Source organism: Macrosteles quadrilineatus, unplaced genomic scaffold (genome assembly GCF_028750875.1).
Source record: "Macrosteles quadrilineatus isolate MER2022 unplaced genomic scaffold, UCM_ALF_1.0 Scaffold_8__2_contigs__length_117827958, whole genome shotgun sequence".
Lineage (NCBI taxonomy): Eukaryota > Metazoa > Arthropoda > Insecta > Hemiptera > Cicadellidae > Macrosteles > Macrosteles quadrilineatus.
The window spans coordinates 75,082,849-75,106,286 of NW_026542601.1; the positions used below are offsets into that span (position 1 = coordinate 75,082,849).

Consider the following 23,438-nt stretch of genomic DNA (forward strand, 5'->3'; position numbering starts at 1 on the left):
GAAACAAAATACTTACGCAAGAGAAAATATTGATGCAAGAACACTAGGCTAACTAATTATATAAACTTTATTGAAAAGATACTTTGCACACTAATTCCTTGTTGAATTTTGCTTTGTTCATTTAAGGCGTAAGCATCGTAGTGTAAAAAAGTTAATTGTTAGAAATCAGCTGTCTTGCAAAACAATTCAAGTGAACGAAATGCCACTTTGACATCTAAGTTAGACATTCCAAAGTTAACATACTTAGTACGTTATTAAAGTGGTTTTGTAAAAGATGGCATCACTTGGATTGCGGTTGCTGTAGAATTTCACAATTGCTGGACAAAAGGAGCCATTAATGGCGTCAGATAGCGTGAAATGTGCGGCTAGCCGTCTGTTGTATTTGTCCCTTCACACTACTATAGTCTTGCAGTAGCATTGTGTGTTTGTATGACGCCACGTGCCTTATTAAACCTTATTGTTGGTGAATATTATCACTTGCTTTATAAGTATTTGCTTTTAATTTCGCAAGCCTAATTAATGCTAAGAGACGAGATAGTATGAAACTATGAAAACGATAGCATTTTTACTTGACTATGATATCGACGTAGCCTTTTAAAAATTGTTACTTTAATTGCTTAAACGATTATGGCATGCGTAAAGGATTGCAAATTTACAATTGACATAGCATAAATTGTGACTCAGTTAGCCAATTAAAATATTTTTATTGGTCAGTAAACAGTCCAACAAACTAAATTTATTACTTTGGTTATAAATTTAGAACTGATATGTCCTTACTATCTGTTAGTACTCTGTCAAAATACTTTTAACAGATAAATTTGTTCTCTTACTCTCCTTCAACCCATTTTATGTTGTTAAAACAAGTACTAGGATGCATATATAACGCGTCATTGGGTATTGCAGTCAAAATATTACATTGCCAATTTACTCGCAAACTTAACCTTATCCTATATCAATTTAATTTGATTGTAGGGAATTCAATTACAATCAATTCAGTCAATTATTTAAGATTGTGTCGCCACTATGTGCGTATTTGAACCCAAATATGAGTGAAGGATGAGTGTAGGATCATAGACAAAAAAAATTTTTGTCTACGGTAGGATGGAAGAGTGGCGCGATCTTTGTAGTCTTGTTAGTGACGAAGGCCGACATGTTCCTTAGACACAGCTGTTAATTAATACAGTAAACTGAATAGGTATGAAGGGACGACATATCGGAAAATTATTACTAGACACAGTACCTACCTGCTTTTTTGGCTGTTTGGTATATCCCGTTTTAGTTAAATTATACACTGTGATGTATGTTACAATCAATAACAGAGCCAATACAATTAAGTTTAATTTATTCATATTAAAACTTGACTTATGTAGGCATGAAATGCGTCTGTTACTTATGACAGCAGTAAGTTACTTGAGCTAAGTACCACCGAAGTAAAGTGTATGGCACGGCGTCTGGAAGTTAACAACAGTTTAACAGGGGTAGAGGAATTAAGTGGAGTCAAGAAGTTGAAATTGTTACTGGAATGGTAACTCGGATTAGGCCAGCTAGACTGTCGAATTGGAAAACTTTTCTGCCGACCTGATCGCGCCGGTTTATTAAGTCTTTTCAGCAGTTGTTATCTAAACGGTGAATTTCACCTAACAGTATTGCGAAAGGCTGGAGTAACGCTTATACAACTTACTAAGTAGAGTTATAAAGTTGTATAAATTAGCTTTGCTATTCTGCTAAAAGAAGGATAATGCGGTATAATATGAGCGAGACGTTAATTGTGTGTCTCCCCTTTTAAGTCCCCACCTTTAGAGGTTAATTTTGTGAAATTCTCATTGGACAGTAGTAGGTGTAAACACGATTAGTTATGAGCTCAATTGATTTCAAAGTCTAGAACCATATTAGTTGCAATGCGTATATTTTTTGAAATGCGGAGTATTAAAAATATTATTTTAAGATATAACCTGTGACAACTCTATGAGATTTTGATTGAAGAATATTTATTTGAGAGAGTCTGTTTCTAAATTCAATACCTTTTGAGGTCGAATCAGGATTAGCGGTAGATTGTAAAAGTTTGTTGATAGTCGAGCAAGTTGTGACTTTGATGTGAAATCTGTAAACAGGGTTTTTATATCTTACAATAAAAATAATATAACAATCTTCATTTAATGTCATTTAATGCCACAGAATATCTAAAATTTAAGTATGCTAACTAAAAATATACCCCTAACTTTCCCTCATGTACTATTTTAAATACGATCATTTAAATACAAAATAATCCTAACAAAGAAAATGTCCATTAATAACAATTACATAGTGTTAAAACTGTTTTGATATGTCATTTTCATCGCTTACAACAAAGCTAAACTGAACTCTTGTCTAGATTTACGGGCTAAAGTTTGACGTTTCATGTAACTATTTGTAGCTTTAACTTTCACTGTTCAACGATTGAAACTTTCTGTGATTTGTCACATTTAAAAACGTTTTGGTAAAACACGGTTTGAGTTATAGGTTAACTACCTCAACTAACCGTAAAAATGGCCAGATATTTTACAACACATATTTTTATGGTGAACACATCTCGAAGAGTAAAAAAATAACAAGTCCAACAGACAACAGTGTCTCCATTTACAGCTGTAAATTAGGCGGCAAAGTGACAGCAGTTTGGTCTATTAGGAGGGAGTTTTTGATTAATTAGTATGACTCATTCATCTAAAGATGCTTCCAAGTGATTAAGACCAGATGCACTAAAATAGTTTAGTTTTAAGTGAATAGTTTCTCACTGTTGTAGCTCAATATAACATATCTATGTCATGGGGTATGAAAACTGGCTTTGCTCGTCCAGACAGTTCTGTCAAAAGATCATAATTTGTTAAAGAAACTAGCTGGGATTAAAAAAAAAAATGAAGGAAGGTGTTATGATAATTATTATGAACACTTTTGCTTGAGCTGTGATGGATTTAAAAATTTAAGTGTTGAGTTTGAATGTTAGTATGCATACTCCATAATCGATTACAAGACTGTAATTTACTATTTATACTACTGTATTAAGTAACACGAGTATTTATACTTACAAAAGGTCGATGGAGACGCCTAGGGGGGCACGTGGAAGGCAGCTTGTGTATCTGGAAATGACAACTACCCCCCCCCCCCTCTCGTATCCACTACGACTAACAACATCCCCTTATACAATAGAACATTACATAATGGATCGTAAACTAAACACAGTTATTTTTTACAAAAGGCAGTTTTTGAGGTTAATCAATCATCTCCATTTTATGGATGGAAATGAAAACGAAAAATCTTTTTATCGAGGCGAACTTAGGACCTTATGGGCCTTTCTTACAGTGTACCTCTAATGGATGCATGTAATAATAATGCAAGAAATAGTTTTATTGTTGGGTTATTTCAGTTTTCATCACATTTTGGATGGATCAGTAGGATAATTTGTATGTAATTCCAAATAAGCTGAAATCTGGCCTTTTAGCGAATTTCCCTATAGGGAAGTAGCTATTACCGTAGGTGGCACGGTAAGACCTAGACCCGGGACCGATTTACTTTTTAATTTTGATGTCCCCAGAGGCCAAAAACACTATTCGTTCAAATTTTTATATATGTATATATATATATATATATATATATATATAGATTAATATATATATATATGTATATACTAGCTGACCCGGCGAACTTCGTATCGCCTAAGTTATAGGTTTCCCCTAAGACAGACCGATGGAAAGAAAGTACCGTTACGTTTAATTTTCAAGATGATCTCGTTCGCATCGCTCAATCACGTCCTGGTTGAAGTTCGTTCGCTACGCTCACTCACCTTTGGGTTGGAGCTCGTTCGCTACGCTCACTCACCTTTAGGTTGGAGCTCGTTCGCTGCGCTCACTTGCCTTCAGGTTAGCTCGTTCGCTACGCTCACTCGCCTCTCTCGTTCGCATCGCTCAATCACGTCCTGGTTGAAGTTCGTTCGCTACGCTCACTCACCTTTGGGTTGGAGCTCGTTCGCTACGCTCACTCACCTTTAGGTTGGAGCTCGTTCGCTGCGCTCACTTGCCTTCAGGTTAGCTCGTTCGCTACGCTCACTCGCCTCCAGGTTGAAGTTCGTTCGCTACGCTCACTCACCTTTTGGTTGCAAATTAGCTGTTGTCATAAATGTAAAAGAAATAATAGTGCTGCACCCTGTTGGTAATCCTTGTAACTTTAATGCTATTGAACATCATAGAACAGAACCAACTTGTTTAATTGAAACAGCTGTTAAGATTCATTAATTCCATTTCTCATAAGGTTAACATGGGAAACTCCAGAGCCACTGGGGCGGAGCCCTTTTAAGAATTTCGAAACGGGAAATAGTTTACGTCCGATTCGCATACCTACAGAATTTACACACCAAATTTCATAACGATCGGTGAAGTCGTTCCGGAGGAGTTTGCAGACAAACACTGTGACACGAGAATTTTATATATTAGATATATATTATATACGTCCGTGAACGCGATAACTTGAGTAATTTTTGTCAAATTTTGATGAAATTTGGTTTAAAGGTGTAAAGCGGGATAAACTTGAATGAGTTCGCGAACCAGCACGATCGGACCGGGGCTTTACGGGGGGTTTTATGGGGTAATAATTGGTTTTTCTCAATTTTGACCCTCAAAACACAAAATTTCCCAATTTCTCTTTAGACCTTTTTTAAGAGCTTAAAAAAACAAATAATTTAGTATATAAAAGTATTTTTGTTCGAATATTAGTAACGGAGAAAATAAAAAAAAATTGTAATTTTAAAATTCCCATGTTATTCTTATGGAGAATATTGTCAAATGTTGTAGTTTGCTTGTTTATGAATATATTTTGATCAAACTTGGCAAATTTATTTATTTTGTACTAAGCTATCAATATTTTACTCAAAAACACACTTTATTAGTTTCCTTGTAGCAGCAAACCTAGGTACTCGTTAAACCTAATGTTATTAAAATATATTTAACTGAAAATCAATTCAGACAAATGGAAATTCGCTTAGTCGGCAGGTTTGCTGCGGCGGGGGTATTAAGATGTTATGGCATTCACAATTGCGAATTATTATTGTCAAAATGTATATACCATACTATTTCGCAAATGGTGACTATTAATTACCATAATACATTTGGTTTAACTGATACGAATTTTTAGTGCTTAAACATTAACTTTTTCTCTTAGATTGTATTCTAAGCTTTTGCAAGATTTAAATACTTGCATGCTTTAACTTACTTGGTGATGCATTTTGGCCACTGTTCGATTATATCTTGAGCGGGTTTAGCTCCTATTTATTGGCTCCACTGGTAATTTGCAACAACTCTCAATCCAGACCAATTAGGCCTAACTGCTACGCAAGTGATCCAAAATGGGCTAAAGTTCTGAATCCCGTGATAAACTTTACCAATTTGGATGTTGTAGATTCTGAATTATTCGTATATTTTAGGCGTAATCGTTATTTAAAAGCCACAAACCATATTTAATTGTGAATATGTATTTCTAAAAAAGTAGTTTTGTTAGTTTACGAGTTTTTTTTTTATCTTGAGGAATATTATGCCATTGCAGCTTTACGGGTTCAAACCTTTTTCTAAATGATGCTATTTGAAAAAATATGATAATATGTTATTTTGATTTGGAAACTTCTTCAATTAGTCTGTTTTATGAGAGTGCACGTGTTAGATTGTCTATACAAAGACAATGCATGCGCATAGGAATGCATGCATGAATATGATATGCTTAAACAAAGCGGACGGTGGCTGTAGAAGGGGAGGAAGCGATGAGCACTGGGTATCGTGTCATGAGACAATCTTGTGGGGAAATGTTACATGAATATAAACATAAGCGAGCGGTTCCTGCGACTGGCCTGATGGTCACTTTGGGCGGGGTGGGACTTGTAGTATAGTTGTAAACGCTGGTAATCACTGGGAAACGAGTTAGAGATATTCCCATAGGGCTCTGATATTAGTACTTTTAACTTGTGTTATTACCCACTGATACAAAAACAAATCTACAAGGTGTTTTTACACAGCCCAAATAAGAAGTACCGTAACACATCAACGACAAAAAAGCTCATATGTTGGTTTCCCTGTTTTCTTTGCCAATCAGCTTATTCATTGTTGCATAGTTTATGAGTTTTAGTTTTGGAGGGAATTTATTGTGAATAACACTCAACTTGAGGGGGGGGGGGCAGGCTCAAGAGTATGTATTGTACATTGAGTAAATCATTGGTTTTATGCCAAGATAGGTTTAATATTATGTTTCTAGGTGTTATTCCAGTACCAAAAAATTAAACTATTTCATAGAGTTACCAAAAATTTAAGAAAATCGGACTTAGTGAAAAAAAATGATTGTGGCCCTACAGTACATTATCTATAATTGAGCTTATGGAAATATTACGTTGAGCAATAGTTTCAAATACTTCTCAATTATACTTTATGACTATGCAACAATGCTGATTGGCAATGAAGTAAACAGGGATACCAATATATAAGTTGGTTTTGTCGTTAAAAAGTGTCTCACGGTCGTTGTACTTATTTGGGGTGAGTAAGAAAACATTCTTTTTAATCACAAAAAAGAAACATGTTCTTTCTCCGCATTTTTTTGTGAAAAAATTAATGGATTTATTTGAATGCTGAAAAAAAGATACGGTGTGGGTTAAGAGTCTTCCGTAGTGGAAGCCATGTTTGATTTCTTCCCCATAAGAACAATGTTAACTTTGGGTCCAAATATCTCATCAGCAAATTGTCATATAATTATGGATAAGGAGTTAAATTTAAGGAATTGCGGTCCTCTAGAGATTGACGTTTTTTATTTCACAATTTTTAATTTTTATAATGAATAATTGATTATTAATTAGCTTAAAATTAAGCTAATTATTGAAAGGAAATGAAAATGGATTTTCGAAATTCAAAAACCTCAGTCACGAGTCTATTATGTTAAAAATACAAATTATAAAATTCAAAGCTATATCTTAACAAATAACGCCGTTACGTGTCCACAAATGATGTAATGTTTAACATTGTTCTTATGGGGAAGAAATCCAACATGGCTTCCACTACGGAAGACTCTTAATTCCCAGGAAGATTGTTAATAGTTTATTGTTTTAATATTTAATATTGAGATACGTTCCATACCCTTCTAGTTCTAAAATGAAGCTTTGGTAATAGAATAAGCATTTATTAAAGCAACAAATAAAGAACTTAATTTAGCTGGTAGGCCTTCTAAGGTCATACGTATAATTCCAGTCTCCGGAAGAAAACCGCGTCGTTGAAACGGTCGATGTGTCAGATGTGCTGAAGCAATCCATCTTGCGGAAACCCTACATTTAAACACAGATTAATAAAATTCAACAAGATAAATTTCTGCAAAGCATCCGAACGTCGCGTCAACCTAGATTCGGTTTCAAATTTTTTATTTATAAACTGAAATAAGTCTTCTGGTCAGTAGCTGATTGAATAATATACAAATACAATACTATAGTCTCTAAAATACAGGTTTCACATCAATAGGATAAGTGTAGTGATATTTTCATAGTAGTCACATTCTTTTCTTTTAGTTTATTCCTTAAACTACTAGCTAATACAATTAAAAATATTAGGATTTTCTAAAGTGTCTTTTGTTGTATGTTTTCATTACGGTTACACTAACAGCAACGCAGTTTATTCAAGGCAACAGTAACTCAAAAACCTATTAGTGTTATATTCCGTCAACGCAAAATATTATGAATCCAAATGTTATAATGCTACGTCACCTGTTGTTTTGGTGGTCGTTTTCTCATTTAATCAATCTCTTGAAACTAGAACCGACAATAAACTCATATACACATCAACAAATTCTCTAACCTGTATGGCAACATGGAAACAAAATGAATAGTTCTTTATGAGTACACAGCTTACCTGTTGATTTATTATATTATAACTTAAATGTTATTTAAGGTTGGTGAATACTCTTAGGTTGGAAATTGATCTAGGTAAAGTGAAATTTTTAGTTGGGAAATTTTATGAAATGAGTTTTTCAAATTCGAAACAACGAGTTTATCATTTAAGCAACATATTTGTTAAACAGCTATTAAACTAAACCCTTACCAAATTGGTATTAACTACAAATAAACCAGTTCATATTATGCTGTTATAATACAGATAGGGAGGGGTTTTATTAAAAACTTTATATTAGTTATTTTTAAACATACAAAGTGTAATTTTAAACTAATAGAAAACTTTTAAAATCCAATCCAGCTCAGTATGTTTTTAAAATTTCTATTAGTGTGTTAGGAAAACTGTTATTTAATCTAAAATATTATCATTGTTGTGGCGTAAAAAAACATTCAATATGTATTTTACAATCATTTTAGTAAAAATATTATCATTGTTGTGGCGTTTAGCCAAAAAAACTATTCAATATGTATTTTACACTTATTCTAGTGAATGTCTCCTTCTCATATTCTTATATTATACACCTAAGTCGAAACTTTGTTATACTTTTGAACCTCAATAGTTAAATAGTTACAACAAATCTGTAAACTATGTAAGAAGAATTATTATTTCTTCATTTTAACCATCATGTATAATCGATAGCTACTTTGTTGCTTTTGCTGCATAAACGTCAAATGAAACAGTTTCTATAAGTGTTAAACGTCAATTAAACGTAAAATTTTAAAAGACGTGTCAACTGTTCAACAAGAAATTACAAATCTAACTTATTCCTCTCATTACAATCAGACTAGTAGGAATTATTAAAAAAAAAATACTATATTAAAAAATGCCTTGTAAGACTTAAGATTTCCGCCAGAAACAGTACATTTTCTGATATCTCTTCTCCCTGGTGTATAGTGGCGCACACAACATGGCCGAATACGAGATATGATTGAAGAGATTCCCTGGGCTTCCCAAGGGGTGGAGTTTTTGTCGACAGGCCCCTTTACATCTTAAATATTTCTGCTTCACTATCTCTGGCAAGAATAAAGAAACGCACACAACTGAGGAGGGCAATCGAATTGCCTACATTGCAGGAATAGTTAATGTTGAAAAATATTATCAAGCTTTCTAGTTAAATGAGTTGTATGGGTGTAATATTTGTTATTTCGTGGCGAAAAAAACTTATGGATGTGTTTGTGGTAGATTAATTTGATCTGTTTCCTACGCTAAATACTGTTGAATTCCAAGCTGATTTCTTGACGAATATTTGATTTTGTACGTTTTTGTCTGCTTTTACTCGCAGTTGTACAGCAGTTATTGAGGTACTGAAATCTTTTAAGAACTTTGATGATTGTAACCAACCTAGTTACTAGATATTAAAATTCACTCATCGTATATAATGTACAGTTTACGAATTAATCGTCATTAACATGAATATTTAAGTACAGTTTGTAGTATTCAAATAAAAAAAAAACTATTATTTATTGATTATAACTGTTTACACTGACTTATGTTACTAAGAACTATGTGATTTTAAATATATTTCAATATTTTTATCAATCACAAGATTGTCGTCTATCTTAAGTTTACAACATGTAAATAAATCAATATCATATGGGTTTCATGAGTAGAAATTGATCTAAATGGGTTTCCTGGTTTAGTAATAATCTGATGAAACGTAGCCATACGCTGGAGAAGCTGATAGTGGGTGGGTATGTTGGTAACACCAAGCTTGGATAAGGGAAATCGTTCTGACCTCGGATTTTAGCTTTGTTTTAGTTACGTTATATGACTTGGTTTCACTCTATTTAGTTTTCGCTTCGTAAATAATTTATTCCAGAAAATGTCTTTAAAGCAAGTATTTTCAGCTTAGCCAAGAAGATGAAACATGACTTCCAGGACTAGTGCACTATGGTTTATGTAACATAAAAAACGTCTACTAAATTATTGTGGGGTGCGAGCTGTACTACAGGTAGAGCGCGAGACTTCGGACAATGAGATTGCGGGTTCAAATTTAGCCAATAGCAAATAGACAACAGCCAAATAAAAATACCGCCTATCCTGGGGTAGTGTAAAAAAGGCTCTGGGCTAGAGCTTAGTGTTTTAAAGATGTTAAAAATAAAACATATAGCAAAAGCATGTTCACTCGTGAATCCAAAACGCTATCTTAAAATCTTCCCCCTACATTAGTTTAAAATAAATGCATTAAACTTTGCTAAACATATAAGTATAGCGTTTGTACTGGTACTTTGACAACGGGTGTCAATAAATCTGGTCGTAGAAGTTCGTACGAGAACCTCTTGTTTGCGAAACATCGGGATTGGATGCGTGTGATTGGATGGAGATTGGACTTGTAGAGTTTCATTATCTGCAGCACTGCATCATTGTTATAGTCTGATTTTTACCGGAGTGCGGCTGGAGCTCAGCCCTACCTGCGAGGGACCCGACTCACGCACGCACACTCACCACCGTCCTAATTGCCTGAAAGCCCCGATCCCCTATTCACTAAAGAAATATAACATCTGTTGTATGATACCTCAAAATTGCAATTCATTTGATGTTAGATATACAGTAAAATGGTTAGTGTTAATGAATTTGTTGTTTAATTCAATGAAAAATGAGTCCAAACACGAAATGATTGTGACAAGTAGCTAGCTAATAAAAACGTGTTAAAATATCCGTAGCTTTTACACTTTGTAAGCAAAATATATATTGTTTGGTATCATTTTACTAAGCATTTTGAGCTGAAGTCAAAAGCGTTACCAGATTTTATAACAAACGTAAAATTTAAAAAAATTGATAGTTTAATTTCCGTGAGCCACCGATGACTCGAGTGGCAGGACAATGGTCCGTCCCACGTCCGTCCTAATCCCTTGCGTCTGTGTGTGTGAGGCCTGCGTGTGTGTGAGTAGGGTCGACCCTTCAGCCAGCCGCTTTCCGTCAACAATCACACTATAGTCGGCATCAGCTTCGCCATAAATCCTATTTTGAGCAGTTTAATTGGAAAATGGAGCCATCCAATCGCGTCTGGGAAGTGAAATATTCTTTTTGATGTACGACATGCTTTTCTTCATCACCAAGTTTCACCTTAAAAGTTCGCCTCTTAATGGTTACTTTGTAAAAGTAAAATGCATGTTTATCGGGCCCGAGGTACTCGTTTACTCGAGTTGGAGGTTAATGGAGCTAAATTGGCGATAAATTAGAAAGAACACTTAGCTGACCTACGTAGTTTGTTTTATTATACGACCAGATCGTACAATACTCATTGTAAATATTTAGTCTATACGTAAATTTAAAATGTTAAATAATCGTGTGGTAAAAATTATACACATCAGTATTAGTGTTTAGTGTGCATTTAAACTATCACTGTCTTCTTTTTAACCTAAGAGACATAGATAACACATAGGCTACACCTGCGCGATCCCTTCAAATGTCTAGAAATTATCTGTGCAATCTGAAAACCGTTGTGTATTAGAGTTTGTTGTTCTAATTTGATTCGACCTATGTTGGTACTTTTATTTTATTATAAATCGTCTCATTCCACATTTACTGTCAGAGGACACATTGGTAGGGCAAACGTTTTGTAAAGGTTTACTTGAGTATTTAATTTGACAATCTAAGTGAAGAAAAAAAAAACTTAATAGCTAAAGACGCAAAAAAATATATTGTTGAACAATTGACAGAAAAGGCGTGGCAAATTACTGTTTTCCTAAACGAAATTACTCTCCCTTACAGAAAATATGTAGAATATCTTAGAATTAATCAAGTATGGAGTTACTGTCAATCAATTGCATCATGAATCAATTGCACTTTGATCCTTACCGGACAACGTTGGATAAAGGAGTTCAGTCAAAATCCTTCATACAGTCAACCTGGTTTCTAGTCGTTCTATCTAACTCCCACATCAACGCTGTTGTCAGATCTAAACCCAATGTTTACAAATAACCTTTGCATTATTCATTTGTTAAGCTTTCCCCCTTTGTTGCGGATTAAACTCTTTACGACGCGATCTCACATAAGAATAGAAACCGTGTAATTTCCTGTTATAAAATTATACAGGAAATTATGTTGTAGGAAAATAGTAAAATATAAACTACTATTAGCAGCTGTCACAGCAAACTTGTAGATTAAGCATGATAATAAAATTTGTTTTATTGTTTACTCATTTATTAAGGTCTACAAGAGTTCAAGAGACCAAAAATTACTTTGAGATCCAAGACTGAAACTTTGTTATCATAAGGAAAAATGAATGAATTGAAATGACGACTTTGCAGTCAAATAGGTAACTTTTCCAATTCTAACAATAATATATCCAAAAGCATCCAGATAATCAAAGTCATTTTCTTTTACTTTAAAATAACATAAAATATCTCATTGCATAATAGTGTTAAATTTATTTTACAGTGAATATTTTAAATTTTTATTAACGTTTGAAAAAATATTAAAAATACATTTTTTTTTTCACAACTCATCCTCAGAAAATTAAATCGTTTCTTAAGGACGGCAGCGGTAAGTCTTTCACGTGAATTATTTCGAATTGATATTGATTTACACGTTCTGTCACTTTCTTATAAAATTATTTTTTAAATATACTTTTAATTTTTGTAACAACTCCTGCACTCTCTTGTTACAATGATTACCCTGATGTTTTTTCAAACCTATACCTATAGCGAAATAGTAATGCATTATAAGTATAGCATTCAGTATGACTAAGTGGTTTCCCAAGCAATTTCTTTGGTTTGCCCTGAGGATTCGAGTGGGTGTTTTGATACTGTAACGATATATTATTATAGAAAAACTGCGTAGGATTCTTGACTAGTCTCCTCTAATGGGATCAATGACCTGAATGAAAATGGAGAGAGAATCTCCTTTACAAAAAAAAATACTCATACTGGCTTATTTTAAAGTCACTCGTGAGCTAAACAGTGGTACTTCAAATTCACAGAAAAGTATTTTTTGATATACTGACACCCTGGCGGTTGGAGCGGAACAATTTAAATTCAATGCGTACAACAAAGATTTTCCATATAGTCATCAGTGAAATTGTTAAGTGTCATTTATGGAAAATTTTCATGTAAAATCAAATATAGAACAGTGTATACGGGTTTTTAACGGTAGTCGATTGATAATATCAAAAATAAGTGCATAACAATAATTTAAAGAAAAAAATAATGTTATTTTAGTGAATAACTAATATTTAGGTTTCCACTATTTTAATCTTTTGATTCCAACTGTGTAGATCGGATTATTTTTAACTGAACAGCCTTGAATTCCTTAACATTTCAATAATAATATGCAGATCTACTTACGTAGTTGCCATAAAAGGTGCCAAACAATAATTAGGAATAACTTCTTTTAACAATTTATACGGCAACTACGTTAAATATTCATCTTATAATGCACATCAGTGCTTGACTATCGTGATTTTTTTCATATCTTTTTCCGACTTATTTATTTCTATTGACCCTGTACGAACAACAGATAACACGTTTTTATTCTCTGCTATAATTTTAGTATTTTATTGCCTTTTATAATCAGTCCACATTATTCACAGGTGTTTATACTGCCTCGACAAAGGTTTCATGTAATTTAAAACGTCGAGTGCTCCAGTCTACTGCGTGCTTAATCTTCTTGGGATCTCCAACTTGTGTGAGTTTTGACTTTTAAATCACATTAATCAAATTTCCCCCCAAGCAAAACAAATAACAAAGGACTTTCGAATAGGCTGTACCTCCAGTTATACAATAGCCAATGAATTCTTTTATCTTTAATCTATCGAGAATAAAGGCAGGCTTGAAATTTCGCTTTATCTCGAATCTTTGGGGTAGTTCAAGTCGTGAGTATGGTTACGCCTCTTTTGAGTTGGACTTGTGGGTGTACAAAATTAATTCAGGATTGAATTTGATGTGATAAATCACGAACTTTGCTGTAAAGTACTGAATTATTTGAAGTCAGAGCTCGTACAATATTTGAGTAATTCAACTTTCGGATGTATTTTCAATGTAAATACAACCGTTGTTGAAAACGTGAAGACTGGGACGGGTGGAGTCGTCCTTTAATCCAGCTACTTGGAGGTCACGAATTGTCAATATATATAGCGATGCACTGTAAATGCGATACTCCCTGGTGTGGAACGTCCGCACGGGTGAGCACTACGACTATCCTGATAATTAATTTTAATTACTCCAAATTGTATATACCAAGGCAAAATTGTGGTTCGGATTCCACTATAAACTGTAGGTGCCTTAGTTGCCATTAGCTGTATGGGCTATTAATTAACAGCTGTGTCTAAGGAATATACCTTAGTCACCTTAGTACTTAGACCTTAGTCACTAACAAGACTACAAGATCGCGCCACTCATCCTACACTCATCTCCATTCATACTTGGCTTAAAATACCTACTTTGTATGGGCGCCATTTCATCAAAAAGTATTAAAGTAAAGTATACCTATGGAAACCTTTCATAAATGTATAAGTTAAAAGAATTTTCTTCTCGTACATTATCAGTGTACTTATCGAGTTTTGTTATTTGTATTGGGTGTCGACCCCAATATAATGCTCTTAAGTAATAAATTTGCTCTAAAATAAACTTAGAATGAACTTTGTTGGATGCAAAATGGGAATTTTTGGCGATTTAGCTATTTTTCGTGATATGGTAAAATGCATTTTACAATTTGTTGTTCGTATCCTCGTGATCATTAAAGCCCAAAACAATGAACAGCATAGTTTAATTGGTTAATTTATCAAAAATTGGTTAATTTATCAAAAATAAAAATGTTGTAATAACTTTTCAAGTATTTGTTTTACACAAAATAATTAGTATTTTTCTTGCGTGTGTCACAAGTATTTTATTTTTTCTCCAAGATTGGACTCTGCTGCAGTATCAGGTACATAAGTCTTCTTAGACAGTCCTGAACTGCTCCATATATCTCACAGCTCCATTGAACCGTTCCCGGTAAAGCCCCTTAACTCTTGATGTACCGACATTGTAGTTTTATAAATCGTACCATTAACGTTACCTGGAAACTTAAAATATAAGCTTTGAGGTAAATTTACTTTCGGTGTAGAATTAGTTTAAGCAGCAGCGTTTTTTTTATTGTAAGAAATATAAATCAAAACGATCCTGGAAAGACATTTAAGCGGTGATTTCGGGTTTGTTTAGAGCAAAATTTTATTTCATTCACAGTTAAAATGTTTCTCCCACTCAAACTTAAGATAACAATGTGAATCAAGAAGTTTCGCGTACGGTAGTTAAATTATAAATAAAGTTTGATGTTTTAAAATGGTTAAATAAAATGTTTAAGGATTGTGAAACAAAAAAAGTGAACATCTACATCTTAGTAAGAAAGTAAGAATGTACATTAAGTTCTTAATTGAGTTATACATAAAAATACACTAACAAATGCTTTATAAATAATCTTCTAGAAAAGCTGTAATTGCAGTTTTAAATAACCAATTTTCACATTCATACGGTTACTATTAACGCGGTTATAATTACGTACGGTTAAAATACATTAAATCTCGCCATTATTTATAAACCTTCCTAATTTAACGTACAAGTCATAAATGTACAAACACGATTTTTCTCTTGGTAATGATAAACAAAATCAAATAATTTTCAATACAAAAAACACATTTAATTAAATATTGTGTTTAAAAAATATTAAATCGTAGGTCAATAGTGAACGATCAGTATGAAAATTTCAAGTTGGAACTTGTATAACGTTTTCTGGTTACACTAAACAACTACATGCCACGCGACTGTAGACTCAAGAGCAGAGGACTTCTCATATTTCAGAGGTTCAATTTCCCATCCAATCAAGTGCTTTCCACTTGTCCCAACAAGATAACAATCTGCCACAGTATTGAACAGTTTTGATTCGTCGGTACGATGTCTGCGAGGATTTATATGGTTTTGTTACTTTTATAATTGCAGTTCAAATGTTGATATAAAATGTTGATGCCGATTATCACCAATGTATGTTTTAGTTTTAATTCATTGTATTTACTTAGCTGTTCAGATAGTAAACGGTCTTAGTTTAAATTTTATAGATTTGAGATTGGATGCAAATAGTGATTTCATTTTTGACAGTTATAACACAATATTTCTCAATTTCTTTCCAAACCATTTTGTAGAGCTTAAAAGGAGAAATAATTTTGTACATTGAAGCGTTGTTATATGTCTAAAGGTTACAGAGATAATTTAAAATTCCCATATTTTTCTTATGGAGAATAAAAAACTGTTGTAGTTTGCTTGTTAAATGAATATATTTTAATCAAATTTAGCCTTTTTTTATCGTTTTATTAAAAAATATCAACATTTCAATAGAAAAAAAACCTCAATACCCCTGTAGCAGCAATCCTAAGTACTCATTACAATTAATGTTATTTAAATAGGAAACAAATCTTAAAATTTTAAGGGAATAATTAAGTAGAAATCCAGCCCGGTAAATGGAAATTCGCTTAGTCTGCAGGTTTGCTGCGGCTGGGGTACTTAATAAACTATACACTATTACGAACATGAGAAAGTTAACGTAAAATCGAGATTTTTGAATTGGGAGAAACAGTTTTATTAGGTTTAAAAATACACTTCTAATACGAATTGCATATTTATCATGGTATACTACAGATTTTGGTATGTGTTAACTAGACATTATTATGGGCTAATCAAACGTACTTACAATATTGAGGTTAGGATTTTTAGGTTAGGGTGTATATGACCGAGCTTTATTATTAATGCAATGGTGGAATTGCCAACTTCAAAATTGGGGAAAAGAAAAATACCCTCCATTATAATACTGTAACAATAGTCATAGATCAATAATTACATCATATGTAACAGTTTTGTGTTTTATTGGACACATTTATGTGCAAGAATTATTTAAACCACTATACGGCCTATAGTTAGTTACTAGCAGAGTACCCGTCCTTCGTATGGGATTGGCATATAAGTATGAAATGCTTATTGCATTTATACTCAAGCTTTGCGTTTGTAATGGGAGGAGAACACAGTTTGATAAAAATTTGCTTCTTTAAATTTACGGTATGCTATTGTATTAAACATCTACCATAGCCATAATGTTCAACCACTCAAATTAAACAATTAGAGAAAAATACATTATTAAAGATTTGCAAAATATCACAAATTAAATTTAGCAATTTACAAAAAAATATATGTTTTTCACTTTATTACTCATTCTCATTCACTTACGATTTCAAAATAAAATGGTACATCGAGGATGCACACTTGGATAGTAAATCAGTAGAATTAAATCTGCATACACCATTGGTGAAACAACAATAGGCCATGTGATATGATAGAGCATTGACGGCCACAAACAATACAAAGGGATGTTTCAGTTTTCAACCAGATCAATGAGTTTCACGATCATATCGTGTGATCATTCCAGGTACTGTGGTGACGTCATCGAGCCAGGTTTAATCATTCTGTAGCAGGATCAGATTGATTACTACCCTAACCATTCCGTCGAATAATATTAATTTTTGGTTTTTTTTTGTCTAGAATGAGAGTAGAGTTTAGGATGTTCACTTTAAGTATTGTAAAATATACGACATATTCAAGCATCGATTGATATTATATCAGGCTCTTATATAAGTAGCTCTCAAAATTTTCTTATGCGCTAAACTCCTTCATCATAAATTGGGCCGAGTATTTTTCGAAGTACCTTATTTTCATACACCATCAGACGTTCTTCAATTCTTTTGGAGAGGACCCAAGTTTCACTTCCATACAGTAACACTGCCTGTATAATGGTCTTGCAGAATCTTAATTGTGAGCATCTTGATAAAAGGTATGGATTATATAAGTTTTGATACGATCTTACTTTTGGAAACTATTGTTAAGTGATTAGATCTTAATAGTCAATACTGCAGTGAATATTAACAAAGTTTATTTGAAATGTAAATGAAGATTCAACGTTACTACTTTTATTTCAGCTCAAGTAATATAGAACACTTGGATAATTTGTGCAAAATTAAATATTAGCTTAGTATTAATTAATTATGGGCACATTGCTAGTTTTTACAATAAATGTTCATTTAGTTTTTAACTGTTAAATAAAGATTACTTGATTGCATAAATATGAATGCTTGCTTGGTTTAAGCAATTTAAGTATAATAAATGCATTCCAAAAAGATTAAGTGACATTTCTACTACATGTATAATAAAGATTAATGGTTTGAAAATCAATCAAACTTTACTTTGCATCAGGAGGCGAAAATCTATATATATAATACGCTAAGCCGATTTTTGTGAACAGAACTCCTCCCTCATTTTTGGACCGATTTTGACGATTAAAATGTCAAAAGAATTGCCCTGATCTGTAGTTTTGCAAAGTGTTTTTCGTTTTTTGATATCTTTATTAGTTTGGGCAGGATCTTCCATCAAAGTTGGATTTTCTCCCATAAGATTAACATGGGGGAATCTAAAAATTTTAATTGGAAACTTTGTCTCCACCAATTTGAGAGAACGGCTGGGCGTAGAAACTTGGTAGGGGTGTCAAAAGAAAGGTCTTGGTCTGTAGATGGGTTATCAAAAGAAAAACGAAGTTAATTCCCTTAGGGCTCTGCCCCAGATGCCTTTAAAGATCCCTCTACAGATTTGTTTACATTTTGGCCATGTGGATAATACTTTTTAATGAAACAGCTGTTAATTTGTAAATTGTATTTTAAACAAGACACATTAATTGGGAGTTACTGAATTGTTCAAAAGAAGCATTTGCAATGTGATTTTCTGATTTTAAAATTAATTTTTTTCTGTATCATGTTATGTTTTGCAATATATACCATGACGAAATCAGTGGAAAATCCTTTTATCACAGTAACTCTTAAAATTATTTATTATTGACCTTATATCTATTTTACGGGTTGGTGACTGCCCTTTTCACCATTTTTGTCTTTATTTTTGTCATATTGTTCTAGACAGATCATCATAGGTTCATGAGATTATTGTCATACATGTTTTCAATCATTGGAAAAATATTAAATTGTGTAACACAATACAAAATAATAGCCTACAAGTGCAGAAGGGCACGGTGCCTATTTGAGCCGTGTCCATATTTTGTTAAATTAATAGTAGTTTACAGCAACTGGATAAAACATTTTACAATATTTATGTAGAAATATTTGCATTATAAATAAAGTCATTAAGCTGGAAAACTGCAATATACTGCAGACTTTTCAGAGAGGTTTCTTCGATGTATTCATTCAGCTTAGTGAAAACATAATATAGATATGTACCTATACAAATAAGAACTTGAATTCTTAGAGAGCCTTTGAATGTCATTAGACTAACGAAAAGGGTTGTACATGTTTACTAGCGCTACTCTGCAACAAAAACCATTTAATTTATCTCCAAAATATATATTCTTAAAGTGCACTGATCAGCAGCAAAAAAAATCTATGTAACTTACCCATATGTTATTGAAAATAACACAACATTTTGGCTGTAAATATGGCCCAATGAGTAAATAATATTTAAGCAGCTACTGTCATGACAGAAAGGTCATATTCCTTTTAAACTAGATCACATCATCCTTTATAAGATACGTTGATTAAAAATGCATGTAAACGTCAATATTTACGTAACAGCAATTTTACAGTATTTTCGCTTTTTGGAAATGTCCCATTGCTATGTCATTTGCATTATTTGTTGTCAATGAAGCCGCATATAAATGAGGAGGCCCCTAACAGTTTAAGAATAAAAGCCAACTTCACTTCAAGTATATTCCACTACACCTCACATTCCGTAGAGAGATTATATTGACAACTTTATGTAATTGATATGGCTGAGACAACTAACTGACATCCCCCATGTCAAGGAATTCCAGCTTTAACAGTAACCCCACAACAAATTTCTCAAAACTGTGATAGAGGGTTATTCATTAGCACAGAAGTACGATATGAACTGACGCGACGTGACGAAGGAAAAATCAAACTTACACTGTAATGGATATCTCCCTTTGAAGTTAGAACATGTCTTCCCAACAAACAGATATTTTTTTCAAATAAAATCATAGATTAATCTGCTTTACACTGATGAAATCACGGAAGTGTTTAACTACAAAAGATCCACCGATACGATTTTAATACTATTTAAAGTTTAATCCAAACGATGAGATACCAGATACTAATAACTCCGATGACGCACAGTATGGGAGATATTTATTCATTGAATGATCAACCATATTTGGTAACTATCATTATTGTTTTTACACTTATTAATCTTTAAACAATGCTAAATGCTCAAAATATGTACAATTTCACTCAATTTATCGCAGTTAGATGAATTAGCGTAATCCTTGAAAATAACCGTCGATTTCGACGGGTTTCACCTAGTAATACAAAATTAGTGGAATTACGTTGAATTATCAACTATCAATTATCTATTATCAATCAATTATCAATTATCTATCATTGAGATGGGGATCACCTAGGCGCATAAGTTCTCGAAAAGTCAAACAAAGCAAACACTGTGTTTATCATTTTAGAATACGGTATGTTACTACAATTCGTAGACTGTGCCTAGAATGCGTGCATCTTTGAGAGCCACGTCTCCTTGTAGTGTAGCCGTTTAGCGGTTTTGTGGTGTTGTGGTGTTGTGGTGAATCACGTGACGTCATACACGACAACGTCATACAGCGTGACAGGTTGTTGACTCTTTCACAAGGTTCTTCTTCTCAGCAGATAAAAATATTTGAAAGATTAGAACATATTTTGATCATATTTGGTAATTTTGTACGAAGGATAAAGTTGAGGTTTTCACACTTTTTCTTAAAACTACTTTTCTTAGTTGTTTCATGGTTGGTAATAGCATAGATAAAAGGAGTATAGACACCTATAATCTATGGTAATAGTATAGGGAGTTAATATTAGTTTATTCTTGGCATCAAATCGTAAATTATTTAATACCGTCAAATTGTACTAGTTTATTTTAGTTTTCGAATGCTGTAAGCTATATGTACACATTTTCGTTTTATTTAACTTTGTAGCAACATTTCTTAAATGATCGCAAAAAATTATAATTTACTTTTGTAATCAATAACTTAGCTAAAATAATTTTACTTGGTCAGAAGTTTGTTTTCAATTTCTAATATCTAACTCAGATCAACTCATAAGGTTAGCGCTTTTTTGTAAGCTTGGAGAACAAGTAAAAATACTATTTTGTATACCCACAATGAACATTATGCATTGTAAAATCTTGTGTGTATATGCTGCTTTTAAAATTTTCGTAAATGAACTCAAAGTAAACATACTTTTGTGTAGGATTTTTATTAGTAAGAATATACACCTAATATTTACCCGCTTGCTATTCTAATTGCGATTTCATCGGTGTTATGTCCCATTAAAAATTACGTCATAAAATTATTTATTTATATTTTTTCTTTACAATAAGAGACGTTGCTTACATGGAGGAGTGTAAAAGTGCGTCATGGGTTTATCCAAATATTATATCAGATGTAAAGGTTGCCAGATGAACTATTCAACCAAATGTCAAAGGTGGCTCGGAGTTCCTCGAGGCCGAAAACTGCCAATATGAGCGAACTGGGATCCCTTTGGTGGTTTGATTTTTATCTGCAATGTAGGTTTATTTACATTTTAAAAACGCCACAACGCTTATGGTTAAGCGAGAAAACTATTTAATCGTGAAGTTATCCAAGAATAAGTATTATGTATTACAACAATTAAACGACAAAACACATTTTTAATGAATTATTTTCTATATAATTTTCCCAAGTCCTTACTTTTATTTTCAGCAACGTGTCAATAAGTAGTTAAATACATGAGTTTCAAGTGGCTTTACTAATGGAATTAAGCATATTGATAATCGTCAATTTATGATAGTAACGTTCCAAACATTTTTGTGAGATTACGGTGTGCGTTACTGGTCAACCAGTTAAAACACGAGCCTTAGAAAGGACACTGCTGTCGGTAGTTTGCTTGTTTTTGGATGTATTAAAAAAAAATTATTTAATCCAATTGTCAACAGTTGCTGCAAACACATTTTTACCTTCCCCGTAGCAGCAAACCTAGGTACTCTAAAATCTATTGTAATTTAAACGGGTAATAAATAACTTATGTCTTGTACATGGAAATATTTGATTAAATCGCAATTAGACAAATTGAAATTCGCTTATTCTGCAGGTTTGCTGAGGTGGGGGATGTAGAGGCAGGTAATAATTTTGTAGGGTCTATGTTTCAACCGCAATAGAATGTAGTTTTTGGAATTCGGGAAACTTTGTCAAGACACATAAATATGCTCTCAAATACGTTTTAACGAATAAAAACAACACAATTTGTAAGATAACGATACTTTTGGCAATCTTTTACAATGGGCAAATTTAAATTACAACCTTTTTCTTTTAGTGATTATTGCATGTACAGGTATACCTTTTGTAGGCTTCAGTTTCGGCTGAACCTTCTGTGTAAAATGGAGTGTTTACATAGTCAAAGTTTTCCACCCCTAGCCGTCGTCGGCTTTGTTCATTGAGACCTTCACTATAGTGGCTCTCTTGGCACCTTTGTTGTACGAGAAAAGGACGCTCCCCAGTACACTTACATCCCATGTCAAAGGACCATCGCCTACAGTATTAAAAATTCCAAATACAGATACAAAATATTCTGGGTTGAAAAACATTTTCATTTCATTTGGACCATTGACAATTTAGAACCATCCCTTGTATCAAAAGTAGTTATTGATATTTGTAGTCTCATTCCTTTGTTAATTTTCAAGCTCGTTTTTCGTGTCTATTTCATTTTTGGTGACTTTTATCGCTAGTGTCGACGAAATTTTGTTTATATTTCCCTAATGTCTGGTTCTATTTATTCTTTGATGTCTGGTTCGCCTTCTGGATCGGTTTACGGTCGCCTGACACACTATCGAACCTGTGCTCCCTTCGACCTCCCTTCTCCCTGCTCGAGGGGTGGGGGAAAAGATCGATAAAGTGTACTATCTTTAGGGTAAATTTTATGATTTGTGTTTCATTGTTTGGTTACATGTTACTTACGCCAACATTTTTCACTCCTAATCCGTTGAGTTTGTATAAAACGTAATTTTTAGTAGGCTTTTTTATGCCTAATTCAGCTCGTGGGCTAAATCATGTCTGTTGATGTTTTATGCCTAAACCCTTGGAAAAATATGTATTTTCTTCATAAATAAGTACGCAGTGGTCACATTGACGGTACTAATTCAACAAGCTTGTAAAATAAAATATGTACCTTTTAAGCCATAAGCCCTGCACTATTACACTAAAAGGTAAGGTGGCAAAAAAAAAAAAAAAAAAATTTAAATCAAATTGCAATATTAGTCAAGACACATAAATAAACAGGAAGAGATTTTTTGCCAGATTTTAATTTTAACTCGCATTTGTCGGCGGCAGAATGTGAAATCACATTTCCTGCATCAAATTGATTCAGAGCTGAGGATATGTAGGGTTACATTATTGGAATATGATTTCATGCGTGGTAAGCTGAGTAAATTGAAATTTAAGCCCCAAATATTG

At 33.1% G+C, this 23,438-nt stretch overlaps 1 protein-coding gene across 2 annotated transcripts in view; it reads left to right on the forward strand.

The window, feature by feature from the left end:
* LOC128999445 (uncharacterized) overlaps nt 1-23,438 on the forward strand; it is a 404,276-nt gene that overhangs the window by 95,221 nt on the left and 285,617 nt on the right. The window lies entirely within an intron of this gene.